At 44.7% G+C, this 19,289-nt stretch overlaps 1 protein-coding gene across 16 annotated transcripts in view; it reads right to left on the minus strand.

Moving 5' to 3' along the window:
• Positions 1-19,289, minus strand: part of ANKRD6 (ankyrin repeat domain 6) — a 182,689-nt gene that overhangs the window by 86,387 nt on the left and 77,013 nt on the right. For 3 of the 16 annotated variants that reach the window (XM_086317733.1, XM_086317728.1, XM_086317726.1), the window contains exon 1: positions 16,583-16,663. The exons of 12 other annotated variants lie outside the window; for them this stretch is intronic. The gene's annotated coding sequence lies outside the window, so the exon portion shown is untranslated. Of the gene's footprint in view, positions 1-16,582; positions 16,664-19,289 lie in introns of those variants that run through there. One more of the 16 variants, XM_086317740.1, reaches the window with a different exon arrangement.

A 19,289-nucleotide genomic window follows, 5' to 3' on the forward strand; every position in this document is an offset into this window, starting at 1 on the left:
ATGGAGAACGTGTGGGTAAGGAAGGGTTGATGCGGTGAGTGTCAGGCTGGACTGAAGAGACCTTATCAACCAAGAAACACTCTCCTGTAACTGGTGGCTTAGTATCCTGGCACAGACACCTGGTCCTCAAATGTTGGGATGGTTCCTGGAAGCCTAGGCACAAGGAAGGCCTACCGTGAATTAAATGGAGATTCTGGAACTGCCTTGGCATGATATTGAGAGATGAGTTGAAGGTTTGAAGGTTGAAGGGTTAAGACTGGACTTACCACAAGAAAATAAAGAACAGCCCACTATCTGACTATGGGGACTTCCCAGGAGGCACTGGTGGTAAAGAACCCACCTGCCAATGCAGGAAACATAAGAGACATGGGTTCAATCCCTGAGTCAGGAAGATCTCCTGGAAGAAGGCATGGAAACCCACTCCAGTATCCTTGCCTGGACAATCCCATGCACAGAGGAGCCTGGAGGGCTCCAGTCCATAGGGTTGCAAAGAGTTGGACACTTCATGGGAAATAGATGGGGAAACAGTGTAAACAGTGTCAGACTTTATTTTTCTGGGCTCCAAAATCACTACAGATGGTGACTGCAGCCATGAAATTAAAAGACGCTTACTCCTTGGAAGGAAAGTTATGACCAACCTAGATTGCATATTCAAAAGCAGAGACATTACTTTGCCAACAAAGGTTCGTCTAGTCAAGGCTATGGTTTTTCCTGTGGTCACGTATGGATGTGAGAGTTGGACTGTGAAGAAGGCTGAGCGCCGAAGAATTGATGTTTTTGAACTGTGGTGTTGGAGAAGACTCTTGAGAGTCCCTGGGACTGCAAGGAGATCCAACCAGTCCATTCTGAAGGAGATCAGCCCTGGGATTTCTTTGGAAGGAATGATGCTAAAGCTGAAACTCCAGTACTCTGGCCACCTCATGCGAAGAGTTGACTCATTGGAAAAGACTCTGATGCTGGGAGGGATTGGGGGCAGGAGGAGAAGGGGACAACAGAGGATGAGATGGCTGGATGGCATCACTGACTCGATGGACGTGAGTCTGAGTGAACTCCGGGAGTTGGTGATGGACAGGGAGGCCTGGCGTGCTGCGATTCATGGGGTTGCAAAGAGTCGGACATGACTGAGCGACTGATCTGATCTGATCTGATCTGAAAGTGACTTAGCACACAGCACACACAGCTGACCATGATTCTAGAAAAACCAAGAGGTTGCTCCCTTCTCTAAAGGGTAAGAGCACTGGTGAGATGTCCAATGGTTCTGGTCTCCATTGGCTGGAGTGGACATGGGAGATGCTCCCTGGTATTGGGCTCTTTTGGAGGATGACAGGATTCCAAAAGACCAGAGGCCAAGTGGTGACAACTAAGCATCAGAGGCTAGATGAATGTAAACACCATAATCCAAAGCAAGGCCAGAGTAACAAACGGAGTGCTTTGATCATTAGGAACCTGTGGCCATGACAGATCAGCTGCAGGCAAGATGGGTGGACTGACTAGGGGCGTTATTTGACTTGTATAAAAAAAAATCAACAGTGAGCTGGAGGGACTTCCCTGGTGGCCCAGTAGCTAAGACACCATGCTCCCAATGCAGGGGGCCTAGGTTCAATCCCCGATCAGAGAACTGGATCCCACTAAAGATCCTACATGCCACAACCATGATCTGGCACAGACAAATAAATAAAATTTAAAAAGAAAAAGTAAACAAAAACAAATGACATCAAAATTAAAAACTGAGAGAGAGTGAGCTGGAGAACAGAAGACTGACATCAGCTGCTATAATCCACAGGTTCACAGGCCACTGGAAGAGAAGAGGCTAGGTCTCCTTGGAGAGGAACCCGGCCAGAGAGTTCATATGATAAAGAATTCACCGGTCCTGCTACAAAGATCTGTAACTGCTTACAAGGATCTTTGGCACTGGGCAAAGTGGATGCCACATCTTTTGTGTTGTACTGGGTCTGAGTTGACCCTGAACCTGTGGGACCTAAACGGTAGTTCTCCAGTTGGAGTGGAGGCTTACAGAGTCCCAGTGACAAATGGAGTTGTGACCACATCTGTTTCACAGGTAGTCGAGCAGGTCCACACAAGCATCTGTGGGTATTTCCCCAGCCTCCAGCTGTAAAGTACATAGAGATAAACTTAGACACTAACAGAACCCTCACAATGGCTCCCTAGGAAGACTCAGGACACCATCTCTAGAACAGGAAGATCTACAGATGCTATTTTTCTTACATCTGTAAAACAAAATAGTACTCTGTCCCTGACATAATAGTTGGCAGTCTAAAAAGGTGAAATAAAAAGTAGAATATTTGCCTTAGAAGATGGTATGAAGGAACATTTATGGGCTTCCCAGGTGGTGGTATGGTATAAGAATCTGCCTGTCAGTGCAGGAGATGCAAGAAATGAAGGTTTGATCCTTGGGTGGGAAGATCCCCTGAGGAAGGCATGGCAACCCACTCCAGTATTCTTGCCTGCAGAATCCCATGGACAGAGGAGCCTGGCTGAAGTCCATGAGGTCGCAAAGAGTCGGACACGACTGAGCAACTTAGCAAGCATGCACATTAAGGAACTACAACAGCTTTTTGTCATGTCTGACATTCCTTGCATTTCCATGGTATTTAGTGACCTAAATTCTGCCCAACATCAGGCAAGCTGAATATAAAATACCACAAAAACCCAAGAACAAATAGACATTTGGCAACTTGAAATTGAGTAGTTAAAGGTTACTCATTTGGGCAAATGAAATCCCTACTCTTCCCACAGAGTTACCTTCTTCTTAATGACTGGAAATAGAACTTTGTTAGACAAATAGAAAGGGGAAAAAAAAAATGACACCAGTTTCTGAAATTGAAATTAACGGGCTATAATTAGGAGTACCTTCAGCTAATTTCTGCCTTAAGAAGAATATGTTGCAAAGTGATTTAACACTGAATTACTTATACTGATTATCTTAAATAATTTCAGGTGTCACTGTTCATCCAAACAGTGACACAGAAAAATTCTACAGCTAAGGAGTAATATTCTACTCTTATTCTTCCCTTATTTGCCTTCACAGTGCTTTGCAAAAAGTAGATACTCATTATGTAGTTAGTGAGAGCCATTTGTCTATGACAAAAGACCACTAGTAAAGCAGTCCTTTGCAGACCAAAGTCTAACTATGGGTACACTGTTCATTTTGTTTAGTCATCCTAACACTTAGAATCTAAATGGAACATGAATTTTGGTTGAAGAAATATCACTGGCTGTTATATCTGAAAAATACCAGGGTCCTGGAGTGAGAATACAAAGTAGTATCTTCACAAGTACCTGGCTTTACATTCTGCAATGGAGCTTTTCAAAAGCTTTGCAGATTGGTGTTATTCACTATACTTGTATCTCCCCAAATTCGTGTATTGAAGCCTAATCCCCAGTGGGATGGAATTGGGAAGCTGCTTTGGGAGGTAGTTAGGTTTAGATGAGGTCATGAGGGTGGGGCCCCATAATGGGATTAGTACTCTTCTAAGAAGAGGAGACCAGAGTCCCCTCTCTCCCTGCCATCTGAGGATACAGGAAAGGGGTGGCTGTCCACAAGCTAGGAAGAGAGTCCTTGCCAAAACCAGAATCACCCAGCATTTTTACCTTGGACCTCCTGGCCTCCAGAACTGTGAGAAAGAAATGTTTGCTACTTAAGCCACTCAGTCTATGGTTTTCATTATAGCAGCCTGAACTAAGATAGTTGTCCTCACATCTATTTTAGAAATTATTTTAAATTTAACCATACAAGTAATACATATGTAATTTCTCATTGTACATTAAAATTCAAATATGACAGTGAAAGAAAAATTCCCCTTGAATTTCACCTTCTCTTCATCCCAATTTCCTTCCTGTAGGAAACTATATTCCCAGTTTGATGACATCCCTTTCAAATTATTTCTGTGGGCATGTATACACACACAAACACACAAGCACAAACACATATTCTCTCAATGGTATACAGTTGTGTGTGTGTGCATTTTAATAATTATCATATTAATTCTTTGCAACTTGATTTTTTTTTTTTAAACTGCTGAAATAGGATTCTGTGGAATACTAGTTTATTTAGACTTTCCTTTATTGATAATCATTTAGGCTGTTTACAATTCTTTTTTTATTTTTGTCACAAATAATGTGGCAATGAACAAATATCTCTTTGCATCCATCACACACATTTTCAGATGGAACAAAGGGAAAAAACGTGCCCATCTTACCCAGCTTTGCAGTATGGACTAGAGAAAAACAGAGAAAGCTCACCGGCCTACTGGCTTACTTTCCAAGGTTCTCCCTACATAACATAAGGTCATTAATTTTACTTAATCAATTCTGATGCCATTAAATATATATATATATACTAAAATATATTTTTTAACTTTATAAATATAATACAGTTATGAAAGTGGAAGTGTTAGTTGTTCAGTCATGTCTGACTCTTTGTGACCCCAAGGACCGTAGCCCACCAGGCACCTCTGTCCATGGGATTATCCAGGCAAGAGCATTGGAGTGGGTAACCATTTCTTCTTCCATGGGATCTTCCCAACCCAGGTATTGAATCCAGGTCTCCTGTACTGCAGGCAGATTCTTTACTGTTTGAGCCACAGGGAAGCCCTACAATACAATTATGTGTGTGTGTGTGTGTGTGTGTGTGTGTGTATAAATGCACATACATTCTAGTTAGCCTTTGCAACAACTCCTACTGGATCAGCTACATTCCTTTAAAAATTCCCAGACGTGTCTTTCTCTGCACATCAGGGCCACAGAGAGGACTGTCGGGCAGCATTTCACCAAGAGTGCATTCTACTGCTCTGAGACTTGGGAGCAGAATCACTTAGAGGCCAAGTTCACAGCAGTACATAACCCTCCTCCAAGGAACACCTCCATTTCTGGAGATGTAGCTTTTAAGCTGCTTTACAGAGACACAGCAGCGGAGCAAACACCAAAGGGCAAAAGCAGCCCCATCTGGATACCAGGTGGAATCCAGTAAATATGATGGTAGGAATGATAAGAGAGATAACAGTGCCGAACCTTTTAACCCTGGACCACGCATCATGATAAGGTCTTCACTTAAGACCTCTGGACAGCACGGGGGTTGGCCCTGTGAATACCCACCTTCCATAGGTGAGGAAATAAACCAAAAAGAGGTCAGGCCACTTAACCTGGATTGCACAGCTAGCCAGAGGTCGGGTCAGGATGTGACCTGCTTGCCAAATTCTAGGGCAACTGTTCTCAACTGCTGGGTGCTGCCTAACTAGCTTCATGATGGTATCCACTGAGACTTTCCTGGTGGTCCAGTGGTTAAGAATCCGCCTTGCAATGCAGGGGACTCAGGTTCGATCCCTGGTCGGGGAAGTAATCTCCCCCATGCTGCAGAGCAGCTGAGCCTGAGTGCCACAATGAAGAATCCTGCCACTAAGACCCAATGCAGCCAAATAAATAGATAAATATTTAAAAAAAGAAGGCATCATCTTTTCACATTAGGCCAAATATATGGCATTCCTTCAGAATACATGCATTTTTTTACTTAAATTTGCTCTCCACACAGAACAAGGTCCTAAATCATACTGGTCACTACTGCCAGGGGTTCTCTGTAGAGCATCCTGCTGAAGGGTCCTGGGTACGCTAGGACCTGGCACAGGGGAGGAATGCAGCCAGACACCATATGCACATCACGTTCTGTATTTATCAGTGAAACCAAAAGCACAAACTCAGATCTTCGCACTGATCTTTCCATGTGTGTATGTGTGTGTTTTTAACTCGTGTCTGTTTTAATCTTATTGCCCCAGCTATCAAAACACAGCAGCTGGGGAAACATGCAAACAGTATACAGTAGTAGAGCTTTTCAAGCCAAATATTTATTTCCTAGAGTGGCTAATTCTTAGAAATGTTACCTTATTTATACCACAGGCATTTGAGATTTACTACTTACACTTAATGAAAGCCAAAGGTTTAGAGGGTACATGACTCCCTTTCTCCTAAATCAAGATGCCTTTCAACATAGTGGAGACATTCAAGTATTACTACTTACATTATAACACAGTTAATCATAAGGAAGTTTTAAATATACATTCAGTTTTAATGAACTTGATTGAGGCAGCAATTGGGGAACCTTACTCTTGTTTAAAACTTGCAATACATTCTTCTCTTTTCCCTAAAGAAGCTCTGTGCTCTATTTAGCTGAAAGAGGAATCCAAAGAGAGTCCCACTAAAAGTCTGCCAGGCTCTCACAAAGGTATCCTTTTCCACCTGCCAGGTGGGCAGCCCCACTTTGCAATCATGCTGATAGCAGGGACGGGAATAACGAACCTTCCTCAGGCAGCAGGTCCCTAAGTCTACAATGTTTTGGGTGATTCAGGATGGACTAGCTACCCCCTCCCCCAAGTGCACACACTGTATCACATGACCGAGTTCTATTTTCTACAACAGTCAACACCATGCAAAATCATTTTCATTAATTTACTTACTTGCATATTGTCTGTCTCCAGTCACCCCCATCCCATGGGAGCTCCAAGAGGGCTGGGGCTTCTCCCATCCTCCGGTTCTCTCCCATGTTCATCACTTTATCCCCAAGCATGCCACAGTCGCTGGGCACAGTAACACTTACAGATATTTGCTGAATGAATGAATGAATGAATGAGTTGTCTGTGATATGTCTAGTCAAGAATGTAAAAATAAGGGACTAACCTGGCAGTCCAGTGGTTAAGACTCCATGCTTCCATTGCAGGGGGCATAGGTTCGATCCCTGGTGGGGGAACTAAGATCTTGCCTGTCACTTGGTATGATCAAAAAAAAAAGGATCTAAAGATTCTGTTAAACAAATTCCTATTCATCAAAAAGTGCTTTACAAACTCACTGGTTAGGAAAAAGATTAGGCCAAAATCTTCATTCCTCCTCACTCACTGCTCTGGAGGGACAAATCTTTCAAGTTCAGAAAATGACTTCTCCATAAAACAGGTTTTCAATGAACTGTTTTTTCCTTTCGGCAAAGGCAACAGTCACAGAGTAATTACAGGCTTGACACCTAAGAGGGTCATAAATTAATTGAAAAGCTTTGTACCTCCCCCGACTTATCTCTCCTTTGACTGTCAGCAAGAACCCGTTAGGGAGGCAACACGATACCAACTCAGTGGTTGGGGACAAATGCTTCAAGTCAGCCATAAAAGTATCTAATTGTCTTTGAAAATTAAACTCTTCTATAGCCGAGCCATACGTGGTTGCATTAATAATATTGCAACTTGACACAGGAAAAAAAAAAAAGACCTGCCCCATCCTCCAAGGGATTCAGACTCCTAGGATATCAGTCTGTAATTTAACATAACGAAACAGACATCTAGCTAACAATCCCCCCATATCCTGGGGGTGTAAATGTATTTTCAAGTCATCTTGAGGAGACACACAGACTCAAAAAATACATGCGTTAATATATACTGGATTTCAGAAAACCAAACCTTACTACTTATTGGCACCAGGTACTATGTGACATCCCTAGACTCACCTTGCCCAGGTCACTCAGAGTATCTGGCTTACCCCACAATCCCACTAGGTGTACAGAAGTGGCAGACAGGGAGAGAGCTGCTTTGGGGAGAGTATGGTGATCATGAAGAGAAGCTTTTCTCCACCCACATGCATTCACGGTGGTTGCTGGCGAGGGGGTTCTTGGACAGACTAGAAATACCTTCAAGAAGGGCAGAGCAGAACTGTTCCTCAACTGGATGTCAGCTTGGCCAGCAGACTTGCTAACTTGCCCCTGTTTACTGGGGCAGAGGAAAAGACAACTGAAGATGATCTAGAGAAGACTCTAGGGTTAAGAGGGACCAGCCTCCCCACAAATTCCAGATTCTGGGTTCCTAGGACATATGGAAGCGGGTCTTCGAGAGTGAATCCAAGAGGAGGGAACACTGTGGAGCATGTATGGGCTCCTTACCACATCGGGCTGCTGCTGCTGCTGCTAAGTTGCTTCAGTCGTGTCCGACTCTGTGGGACCCCATGGATGGCAGCCCACCAGGCTCCGCTGTCCCTGGGATTCTCCAAGCAAGAACACTGGAGTTGTTGCCATTTCCTTCTCCAATGCATGAAAGTGGAAAGTGAGAGTGAAGTTGCTCAGTCGTGTCTGACTCTTCGCGACCCCATGGACTGCAGCCTGCCAGGCTCCTCCATCCATGGGATTTTGCAGGCAAGAGTACTGGAGTGGGGTGCCATTGCCTTCTCCAAGTTGTCAAATACATAGCACATTACCTGACCCTTATTAAGTGCTGTAAGCACTAGCAAGTACATTTATTATTATTCTATTTGAAGCCCAGATTCTATATGACTAGTGACATGACTTTGGGCAAGTCCCTAACTTCCATGGGCCTCTGTAAAAGTAAAGATAATCATATGTACTTCACAGGGTTGCATGTGGGTATGTTAGAGTCTCATAACTTGTAAACGCTTAATACAGTGTAAACTATTAGTATTTTAATTCATTCATTCATTGGATGACCTTTGAAAAGGCATGTAACAGCAAATCAGAAATGCTTCCTGCCTCCATGGAACTTAAAGTCTAGTGGGAAAGGTTGGCACTGAGCAAGTGATTCTAAGTGTGATATTAAAGGGAAACTTAGTGTACTCTAGCAATATATAGCTGAGGGAATGAACCTAGCCTGGGAGATCAGGGAAGGCCCCCTTAAGGAAGTGGAATTCCAGATGCACTCCAGGTGGAATAAGCAGCTTGCACAAAGCCCCTGAGTCCAGAATTAGTGTAGCACATTAGATAAGCTGTGGACAGATGACAAAAAGCAAAGAGAAGTGTGATAGTGAATTTTATGTGTCAACTTGCTGCACCACAGGGTGCGCAGATATTTAGTCAAACACTCAGGATGTTTCTGTAAGGCTGATTGGGGATGAGATTAGCATTTAGTCAGGGGATTTGAGTATAGTAGATTCCCCTCCATAATGTGGGTGGACTTCATCTAGTTGAAGGTCTGGCTAGAACAAAAAGAGAATCCTCCAGCAGATTGCTTTCAGACTGGAATTGAAACATCAGCTCTCTTGGGTCTCCAGCCTGCTGGCCCAGTCTACAAATTTTGAATTTGCGAGCCTCCATAATCACAACAGCAAAATCCTTATAATAAATCTCTTAACACACACACATCCCATTGGTCTGTCTCTCTGGAGAACCTGACTAATACAGGGAATAAGGAGGGATGACGTTGTGTTGCGGGTGGAGGCCACTCAAAGGTCCAGTGATCCAGTGACGGGAAGAAAAGGCAAGGAAGGTGTATGGGGCGATGGTGAGCCCTGAGAAGGCATTTAAGAGGAAGTCCCGCGGCCAAATCAGCAATATTGAAATGGTCTGCATGGTGCGGCATGAAGAGCAGAGGGATGGGGCAACGGTAGGGCCCAGGGTTATCAACGGGACTACTGTTGCTGCAGCATCACAGATGCAGAGGCTTGGACTGGGATAAGGATGCGGAGATGCTGAAATAGAAGGATCTGAGAAATATCAACCAGTCTTCATCCATGTGATTGGGTAATAATGTCTTTTCTCTTAGAAAAGTGAGATAAAGCATCCTATGGTTCTCCTTCAAGGAAAGTACTTGCTAGTACAATGGATTCACTGCTTCTTCTAGTTGGAACATATTTATTTGCCCATATCTTCCATTCTATTGATTCCTCTATCTAACAGTGACATAACCATGAAAACAGAAGCCAAGAGAAAGAACAGATCACAGTGTTGGCTGAATTCCCAGACAGGAGCACACCTCTCCATCCACCGGTCGGGGCAAGGGGGTGCATGGCCACAGGCACACTGAGCCACCTCTTGTCTCCACAGACAAGCTCTCTGGGTCACAGAGCAACAGAGATTAGGCCTCCCGTGCTTACGACTCCTAAAACTGACTGAGGTTAACAAAGCTTCCTATGAATGCCCATGACAGCATTTTTAGATCTGTGTGGGGCAAATAATCTCAACCATCTTTTTAACCCCTAACGTTCCAATGCAGAAGATGAACAAATAGATTTGCTCCTCAAAGCACCCTTTCTGCTTTCTAAATGGTCTTCCATTGCACAGCATGAGGAGTGAAGGGACCAGGAGAGCTCCGTGCGGCTGCTGGTGGAACCTCTCCACCCGGCATAAGGTCTGACTTTCAGCATCAGGTTATACATGTATCTTGGGAACATTTTCAAAGCAAGTCCTCCTGACCGAGTTTCCTGCATCCTTTATTTATTACTCCAACCTGGGCCCTTCCTGCTGGGCTGGCCTGGCCCCAAGCTGGAATGCTGTAAGTGGAAGGCCTGATGCAGTCTGGGCACTGTGCCAAGTGAGGACCACTGATGCTCTGTCTCTTTGAGTAGGAACTAGGCTCCTTAACTCCCTGCTGCCACTGAAGGGTTTTATTACTCACTTAAGGTCACCCCAGAATCAGGTCACACAAAAAGGGATTCCAAACAGTATTAAGATAGTTTACATGCCTCACTCTGTGCCCAATTCAGGAAACGGTAAACGGACTGTAAAATCCCCTGCCGACTTCAAACACTGAGAACTGGTCAGGCCCCCCCCAGTCCCTGTCTCCAGCTGTGGCCACACTGCAGAGCCAGGCACAGGACTTCCAGGGCTCTATTCCTTGAGGGTTCACAGATGGAAGGGTGCTGGGCCAGGCTGAGCGGAGGGAACAGGAGGCTCAGAACCCCCACTTCAGTGTAAGAATGTTTACCCCTCTAGGCCTTCCAGAAGTCAGCACCAGGGCACTGGGGAAACACAGGATGGATCGGACCACTCAAAGATCATTCAAAACCAATGGTAACCAGGCTTGCTTCAGCAGCACATATACTAACAAAACCTACGGTAACCAATCAGGAGTTTGGCATTAGCAGATACACACTCCTGTATATAAAATAGATAAACAATAAGGACCTACTGTATAGCACAGGGAACTGTATTCAATATCTTGTAATAACCTACAATGGAAAGTAATCTGAAAGAGAATACACACACACACAAACACACACACATATATATATATATCTGAATCACTTTGCTGTATACCAGAGACTAATACAACACTGTAAACTATACTTAAATTTTAAAAATATCAATGGTAACAAGACCACTCACACACATGTGTGCATGCACACATACACACACACAATTAGCACCTCAGAAGCAAACCAGCAGCCTGTGGCAGCAAGAGGTGACTGCAGAAAATATTAAAGGTACAAAAAGACCCGACAGGATGGAGATGCTAGTTTTCCAGGCCAGACCAGATAGCAGGACGTACAGCCTGCTGCCAGCTGGGAGCCCTCAAGGCTAGGGGTCCACGTCTCTAGGAATGGAGCTCTGGGCACAGGGACCCATTTTTAATTTTCTTAAAGCAGAGCAGAAAGAGCTCCTTCCTATGGATGAGAAGTTCAGCTGAAGGCATTTCCCTTTCCTGCTGGTTGGAGAATTATAAAGGTTATAATTCTAACCTGCTACTCTGGCTCTTCTTCCATAGGGTGAGAAGCATATGAACTGATGTTATTCTCTTTTAAATTGTATATGAGCTCATTTCATTACAGAAACATGTTGTATAGCCGAACAGACTGCACCATTATCAGACACTAGAGGTAAGAGCATGTAGCATTAGAACCAGTATCTGACATTAGACACCAACCCAGCCCAAGAGACTGATTCACGCAGTAAACTCCTCAAGAGTAGTGACTTTCATGTATTTATTTCAACAAGCTCAGCACCAAACACGGTAGTGTCCTAAGTGGTTGTCGAATGAATAAATGATACTAGCTGCTCCAGCCACTGAGAAACCTGCACAGAGAGAGGTGTGGATCTGGCAACTTTGGCATATCACAGACCCTGTGACATCAAACTTTCCACAGCTTCTCTTACGGTAAAAAGGGAGAATTCTAGATCCAGAAGGGAGTGGAAACTCTTCTCTGGGCAGGATAGGAATGAGTTATCAGGATGATAAATATAAAAAAAGAACAGTCCCCTTGTGGCCATAGAGCACTACGTCTCAGCTCTTTTGAAAAGTTCAGTGCTTGCCTTTGTCACTTTTTATGAAATACCTAAGTATGTGTGTGTGTATGTGTGTTCAGTCGCTCAGTCACGTCCAACTCTCTACAATCCTATGGTTTGTAGCCCACCAGGCACCTCTGTCCATGGAATTTTACAGGCAAGAATCCTGGAGTAGATTGCCAAGCCCTCCTCCAGGGGATCTTCCCAACACAGGGATCAAGCCTGTATCTCTTACGTCTCCTGCAGTGGCAGGCAGATTCTTTACCACTAGCACCAGCTGGGAAGTCCATACCCTGAAAGACCCTGAAGTCTTCCAACCGTAAGTTGGTCCAGTAATAGAAAAAAAAGTCTTCCAGCAAATGAAACAACTGACAAAGGATTAATCACCAAAATATACAAGCAGCTCATTCAGCTCAATACCAGAAAAACAAACGACATAATCAAAAAGGAGAAGACCTAAACAGACACTTCTCCAAAGAAGACACACAGATGACTAATAAGCACATGAAAAGATGTTCAAAATCACTTATTATTAGAGAAATGCAAATCAAAACAAGGAGATATCACCTCATACCGGTCAGAATGGCCATCAACAAAAAAATCTATAAACAAAGAACGCAGAGAGAGGGTGTGGAGAAAAGGGAATGTTCTTGCACTGTTGGTGGGAATGCAAACTGACACAACCACTATGGAGAACATATGGAGAGTCCTTAAAAAAAAAAAAGGGAATAAAACTACCCTATGACCCAGCAATCCCACTACTGAGTATATACCCTGAGAAAACCGTAGTTGAAAAAGACACAGGTACCCCAACATACATAGCAGCACTATTTACAATAGCCAGGACATGGAAGCAACCTATATGTCCATCAACAGAGGAATTGATCAAGAAGCTATGGTACATATACACAACGGAATATTACTCAGCCACAAAAAGGAATGCATTTGACTCAGTTCTCATGAGATGGCTGGACCTAGAGCCTACTACACAGAGTGAAGTCAGTCAGAAAGAGAAAGATAAATATCATATATTAACACATATATATGGAATCTAGAAAGATGGTGCTGATGAACCTATTGGCAGGGCAGTAATGGAGATGCAGAGACAGAGAAGAGACTTGTGGACACAGGGGAGGGAAGAGAAGGTGGGACTGATTGAGAGGCTGTCACTGAAACATGCACAAAACCATATGTAAAATTAGATAGCCAGCGGAAATTTGCTGTATGATGCAGGGAACTCAAATCCAGTGCTCTGTGACAAACTAGAGGGTGGGATGGGGTGGAAGGTGGGAGGGAGGATCATAAGGGAGGGGACATATGTATACTTACGGCTGATTCATGTTGATATATGGCAGAAACTAACAAAATATTGTAAAGCAATTATCCTCCAATTTAAAAATAAAATAATTTTTTTAAAAACTTTCTTTAAACAACAAGGTCCTACTATATAGCCCAGGGAACTGTGTTCAATATTATCCTGGGAGAAACCACCCAGGATAAGAATATAAAAAAGAACATATATATATAAGGACTTGCCTGGTGGTTCAGACAGTAAAGCGTCTGCCTACAATGCAGGAGACCCAGGCTCAATCCTTGGGTCGGGAAGATCTCCTGGAGAAGGAAATGGCAACCTACTCCAGTATTTCTTCCTGGAAAATCCCATGGACAGAGGAATCTAGTGGGCTATAGTCCATGGGGTCGCAAAGAGTCAGACACGACTGAACGACTTCACTCATATGTATATATATGAGACTCGGTGTGTAACTGAGTCACTTTGCCATACAGCAGAAATTAACACAACACTGTAAATCAACTATATTTCAATAAAAAATAAAGAAAAAGCATTCTTGAAACATCTCCTTAGATCCTCTGAAGGATAATCTTTGAAGGCAAATTCCCTCTTTATATTTACCAAGAGCCAACCCTCCCCAGCTGATCCCACGAAGACACCCGCTCACGAATGCAAAAAACCAAACTGCCTCTCAAAGCTGCCACCACGTTCCCTCCTGCCTGAATTCCCAGGGAGTGTGGAAAGAGAAACAGAGGTCACCTGGGACACACGTGTACCTAAAAGTTAAAAAACTCTTTCCGGTAATGTGATAATCACCACCACATGTGAATTTCATCATTTCTTATAATTTGTTGTTCAGTCGCTAAGTTCATGTCCCACTCTTTGCAACCCCACGCGTACACCAGGTTTCCCTGTCCACTATCTCCCAGAGTTTGCTCAAACTCCTGTCCATTTCTTACACGTTATCTATTTTGCTTCAAAAAGGAAGGAAGATGTTAATCTTGTCCAATGCAAGACTGACTGCCCAAGATGCTGCAGCTCCTTAAACATCATCCTCTCCTGAGGCCTACCCTCCAGCGCCCGGGCACAGATTACCATGGTTAATTGTGGGAGAATAAAACAACAGGCTGAAGAGGCTGCTCCAGCTCTCAAGGGGAAACCCGCCATCTCCATATGACCAAGATAGACCCTGGACACAGAAGGTCATCCCAGCTTCGCTGCCTAGGGATTCTGGTGACCTGGAGCAATCCCTGCATCTTTGATTCCCCTGATGTGCTGAAGGCTGCATCTCAGGAGGGTCAGGACCAGGCTTTGGGGCACCAGAAGTGACCCCCTTCCTCCTTATGCAGTGCTGGGGCCAGATACTGAGACCAGGAGGGTGCAGTCTAAATAAGTGCAGCTCAATGTCATGAGACTCTCCCTCCTAATCTCTCCTGGAAGAGAAGGAGGGAGAAATCCTCCTAGAACCAAGAGACGTTAGTCCCTCAATCTTCAGGGGCTGCCCTATAAAAATCTCCCAGACCACTGGTGGATACTGCTGACCCAGGAAGCTAAAATTCCTTCTACAGATTTGGCAGAGACAAAAAACGTATCTGACAAAGTGAAAGTGACAAACCGAACAGGGACGACAAACAATTCCTGATTTGGAAGGATATCAGCTTATTTAATGACCTATTAAGAAGGGTCATCTCACATACTGCTTCAAGGAGACACCCCCAAATTATCTCATTTCTCTTTTTAATTGAGACAGATTTGATAGATAACACTGTGCTATTTTCAGTATTTCATTTCTTACTTTCCCCTTCAGCAGAGGTGCTGGCCTCAGCTCACTCTGCAGGAAGCTGTTTGGCAGCTCGTTCTCAGTATCTGACGCCGTTTCCCTCTGACCATTCAGAGATGCAGCTGAGTGCCATCAGCACCTCCCTTGCCCCAGCGACAGCCTAGGGAAAACCTGAATGGTGGCTGCCTGCCCTACACCAGAGTTCCGGGAACTGCAGCTTCTACAAAGCATCTCCCAGGGACCCTTCTCCCATGGTTGCGTACAGATTCTTTCAGGCCAGGAATTAACAAGATTCAGGACCAAGGAAATCAACCCTGAATATTCACTGGAAGCACTAATGTTGAAGCTCAAGCGCCAATACTTTGGCCACCTGCTATGAAAAGCTGACTCACTGGAAAAGACCCTGATGCTGGGAAAGATTGAGGGCAGGAGGAGAAGCGGGTGACAGAAGATGACATTTGGATGGCATCACCGACTTGATGAATATGAGTCTGAGCAAACTCCGGGAGATAGTGAAGTACAGGGAACACCGACGTGCTACAGTCCATGGGGTCGCAAACAGTCAGACATGACTGAGCGACTGAACAAAACAAGGACTATATACCAGGCTCAAAAGGGAAAAAAAAAAGGCACTCAGTTTATCTATATACACCGATAGAGGATTCTTTCTGGAGAAATGTACAAACTCACACCAAGGCATTTCGACTGCCAACACAGTCCAAAGAACTTTAAAAGTATAGATTAGGGAATTCCCTGGAGGTCCGGTGGTTAGAACTCTGTGCTCTCACTGCCAAGGGCCTGAGTTCAATCCCTGGTCTGGGAACTAAGACTCCACAAGTAGGGGGGCGTGCCTAAAAAATAACTACATTGTTTTTTTTTTAAGTATAGGTTATAAAACAATGTATACCTAATATACAAATTTTGCTTTTACAATTAATGTGTATTGTAAATGCCTGGAAGAGAGGTTGGAAGGGTTTATACTGAAGAAATAACGCTGCTCCTTGGGAGATGGGATTAGGTGATTTTCTTTTTTGTGCTTATACATTTTCTCAAGACTTTTTGTAAGAAAAACATTTAAGGGCTTCCTTCTCCAGTGGCTCAGTGGTAAAGAATCTGTCAATGCAGGAGACACGGGTTCAAAGCCCAGGTCTGGGAAGATCCCTCATGCCGAGAAGCAACCAAGCCCATGAATCACAACTACTGAGCCTGTGCTCTAGAGCCCAGGAGACGCAACTACTCAGCCTGAGCGCCCTAGAGCCCCTGCTCTGCAATAAGAGAGGCCACCACACAAGAAGCCTGTGCACAACTACAGAGGAGCTCCCACTGACCTCACCCAGAGAAAAGGCCACACACCAAAGAAGAACCAGCACAGCCAAAAAGTAATCAGAAAAATATTTAAGTAACGAGGGAAAAAACACATTATTTTTACAAAGGGACCTAGATTTGATCCATCCAATTCTCTCCAGCCCCACAGCAACTACCCAGGCCCAGGCCCCCGCCATCTCTTGCCACTCACCTGGATCGGTACCAGAGCCTGTCAACCAGGCTTGTTTCACCTTCTCTGGTTGCTTCTCACTGAGGCCGGAGTGCTCTTTTGAAAACAAGAAATCTGATTCTGTCATTTCTATTCTTAAGGCCTTTCACAGCATGGTGGCTGCCCTTAGGAATCAACTTACAACTCTTAACAGGAGGCACTGGCCCCTTGACCCCAGCCTCACCTCTTGGGGCTTGCCACACTCTGAAGTCCTGCCTTGGCAACAGGCGCGTCCCTCATCTGGAACTCTCCCTCCCTCCTTCGTTGGTTTAATCTTCACTCATCTCTGAAGCCTGATTCTGGGTGTCACTTTCCCAGGGAGACCCTCCTTGACCCGCAGGTCCAGGGACACCCGCTGTGGGTTTCTCTTCGTGACGCTGAGGAGACTTGTCATTACTTGTTTAACTTCTGTCTCCTGGGATGGATTGTGAGCCCCAGGGTGGCAAGGACCACTAGAGCCCCATCTAAGCACATAGTAGATGCTCAAAAAGTACTCAATCTGGGGGATTCGACGGCAGTCCAGTGGCTAGGACGCTGTGCTCTCACTGCCAAGGGCCTGGGTTTCATTCCTAGTCAGGGAACTAAGATCCCTCATGCTGCACGATGCAGCCCCCCACCAAAAACACTGAATTTGAATACTTTACTTTTTCAAAAATGAAGTTCTGAAAACCGGAGCAGCATTAAATAAAATCTCTATATTTCTCAGCATGCTGTAACTGTGATACTTAAGAAATCGCATCTTAAAGAAGAGAATGTGGGAGGACAAACTCTTATTTTTTGCAAATTTTTCTTGTAGCTACATACCTACTGCTCTCTCCTAAGTCAAAACAAACAGTAACACTATCATAATCAAAGCTAATATAACTGGCCGCCTTTTAAAAACATGCCCCAGTCTCGTTCACATGAAACAAGAAGAGCTGGGTTTGCTCACCCCTTCCACTCTGCAGCCTAGGATTTGAAGTCTAGAGGAATACTTTTTGGCTGCACCTCGAGGCGTGTGGTATCTTATTTCTCCAACCAGGGATTGAACCCAGGCTCTCAAGCACTGAGTCCTAACCACCAAACTGCGAGGGATTATCCCAAGGCAATACTTCTTAGCTGGTCCCATGTGGCTCAGAAAAACCACTAATAATCCAGGAATCAGTGAACTGTCAACAGAAGATCATTCTCATATGACCTTGGACCCCTACCTGTCTCATCTTTCATAGCTGTGATAACTGCTGTGATATTTTTTTGAGTCTTCGCTATTTGTTGTAATGCTGATAGATTTGCAGCCAAACATACACAGCACACTCTTCACGCATCTGTGCAGGTAACTGCCTGATGTTTACGTGGCTACGCAACAGACTGGACAGGTGGGCTATGCAACCGATTAGACAGGGGGAAGCTGAAGGACTTTCAGGAAAATGAGAAGTGGTACCACATTTTCTTATTCTCACAGCTTGAGTTCATTTGCCCAACCTCTTCTCCAACGTTCTAAGAAAGTCAGTGACCCACACACAAAGTATCAAATGATCCAAAGAATCATTTCTGTTTGGTTGGAGAATTCTCCAGGCAAGAATACTAGAATGGGTTGCCATGCCCTTCTCCAGGTGATCTTTCCAACCCAGGGGTGGAACCCAGGTCTCCCACATTGCAGGCAGATTCTTTACTGTCTGAGCCACCAGGAAAGCCTATTACTAAGGTACTCCTTGAAATACTAGGCACATCAGAGATTACATCAGTCAGGATGGACTCAGTGACAAACAGCCCCCGCATCTCAGTTTCTTTCACACCCCAGCTCTGTCCACTCAGGGTTGGCTGGGGCTCTGTTTCCTCTCTGACTTGCCCAGGCTCACAGAGAAACCATCAGTCCCCAGGGCATAGAGAAAAACAGATCTGGAGGATCATACAATAGTGATAACACGATCTAGCTCAGAAGTGACACAACATACTTTTCACAACTCAGTGGCCACAAGCAGTCACATGGCCCCAAAGACACAAGGAGGTGAGACGCTCAAGCCTATCACATGCCTGTAAAACAGAAAGCTTTGAAGATTCAGTGAACAGCACTGATGTTTGCATAGGGAATCGGGGCCAAGTGGGGTTAACAGCATGGGTTGTATAGCCACCTCATCTTGGAGAGGTCACCGTGATCTCTTCGTGCCTCAGTTTTCTCATCCAGAAAATGGGGATAGTAACCGTATTTACCAGCTTCCCTGGTGGCTCAGTGGTAGAGAATCAGCTGGCAATGCAGGAGACGTGGGTTCGATTCCTCAGTTCCCTAGAGAAGGAAATGAAAACCCATTCCAGTATTCTTGCCTGGGAAATCCCATGGACAGAGCAGCCTGGCGGGCTACAGTTCATGGGGTCGCAAGAGTTGGACACAACTTACTGACTCAACAATAGCAACAACAATCATATTTACCTCCTAGGATGGTTAGAAGCAGAGAAGGCAATGGCACCCAACTCCAGTCCTCTTGCCTGGAAAATCCCATGGACAGAGGAGCCTGGAAGGCTGCAGTCCATAGAGTTGCGAAGAGTTGGACACGACTGAGCGACTTCACTTTCACTTTTCACTTTCATGCATTGGAGAAGGAAATGGCAACCCACTCCAGTGTTCTTGCCTGGAGAATCCCAGGGAAGGGGGAGCCTGGTGGGCTGCCGTCTTTGGGGTTGCACAGTCAGACATGACTGAAGCGACTTAGCA

This window comes from Bos grunniens, chromosome 9 (assembly GCF_055505025.1).
Source record: "Bos grunniens cultivar Pamir isolate PY7600 chromosome 9, Bosgru_T2T1.0, whole genome shotgun sequence".
Taxonomy (NCBI): domain Eukaryota; kingdom Metazoa; phylum Chordata; class Mammalia; order Artiodactyla; family Bovidae; genus Bos; species Bos grunniens.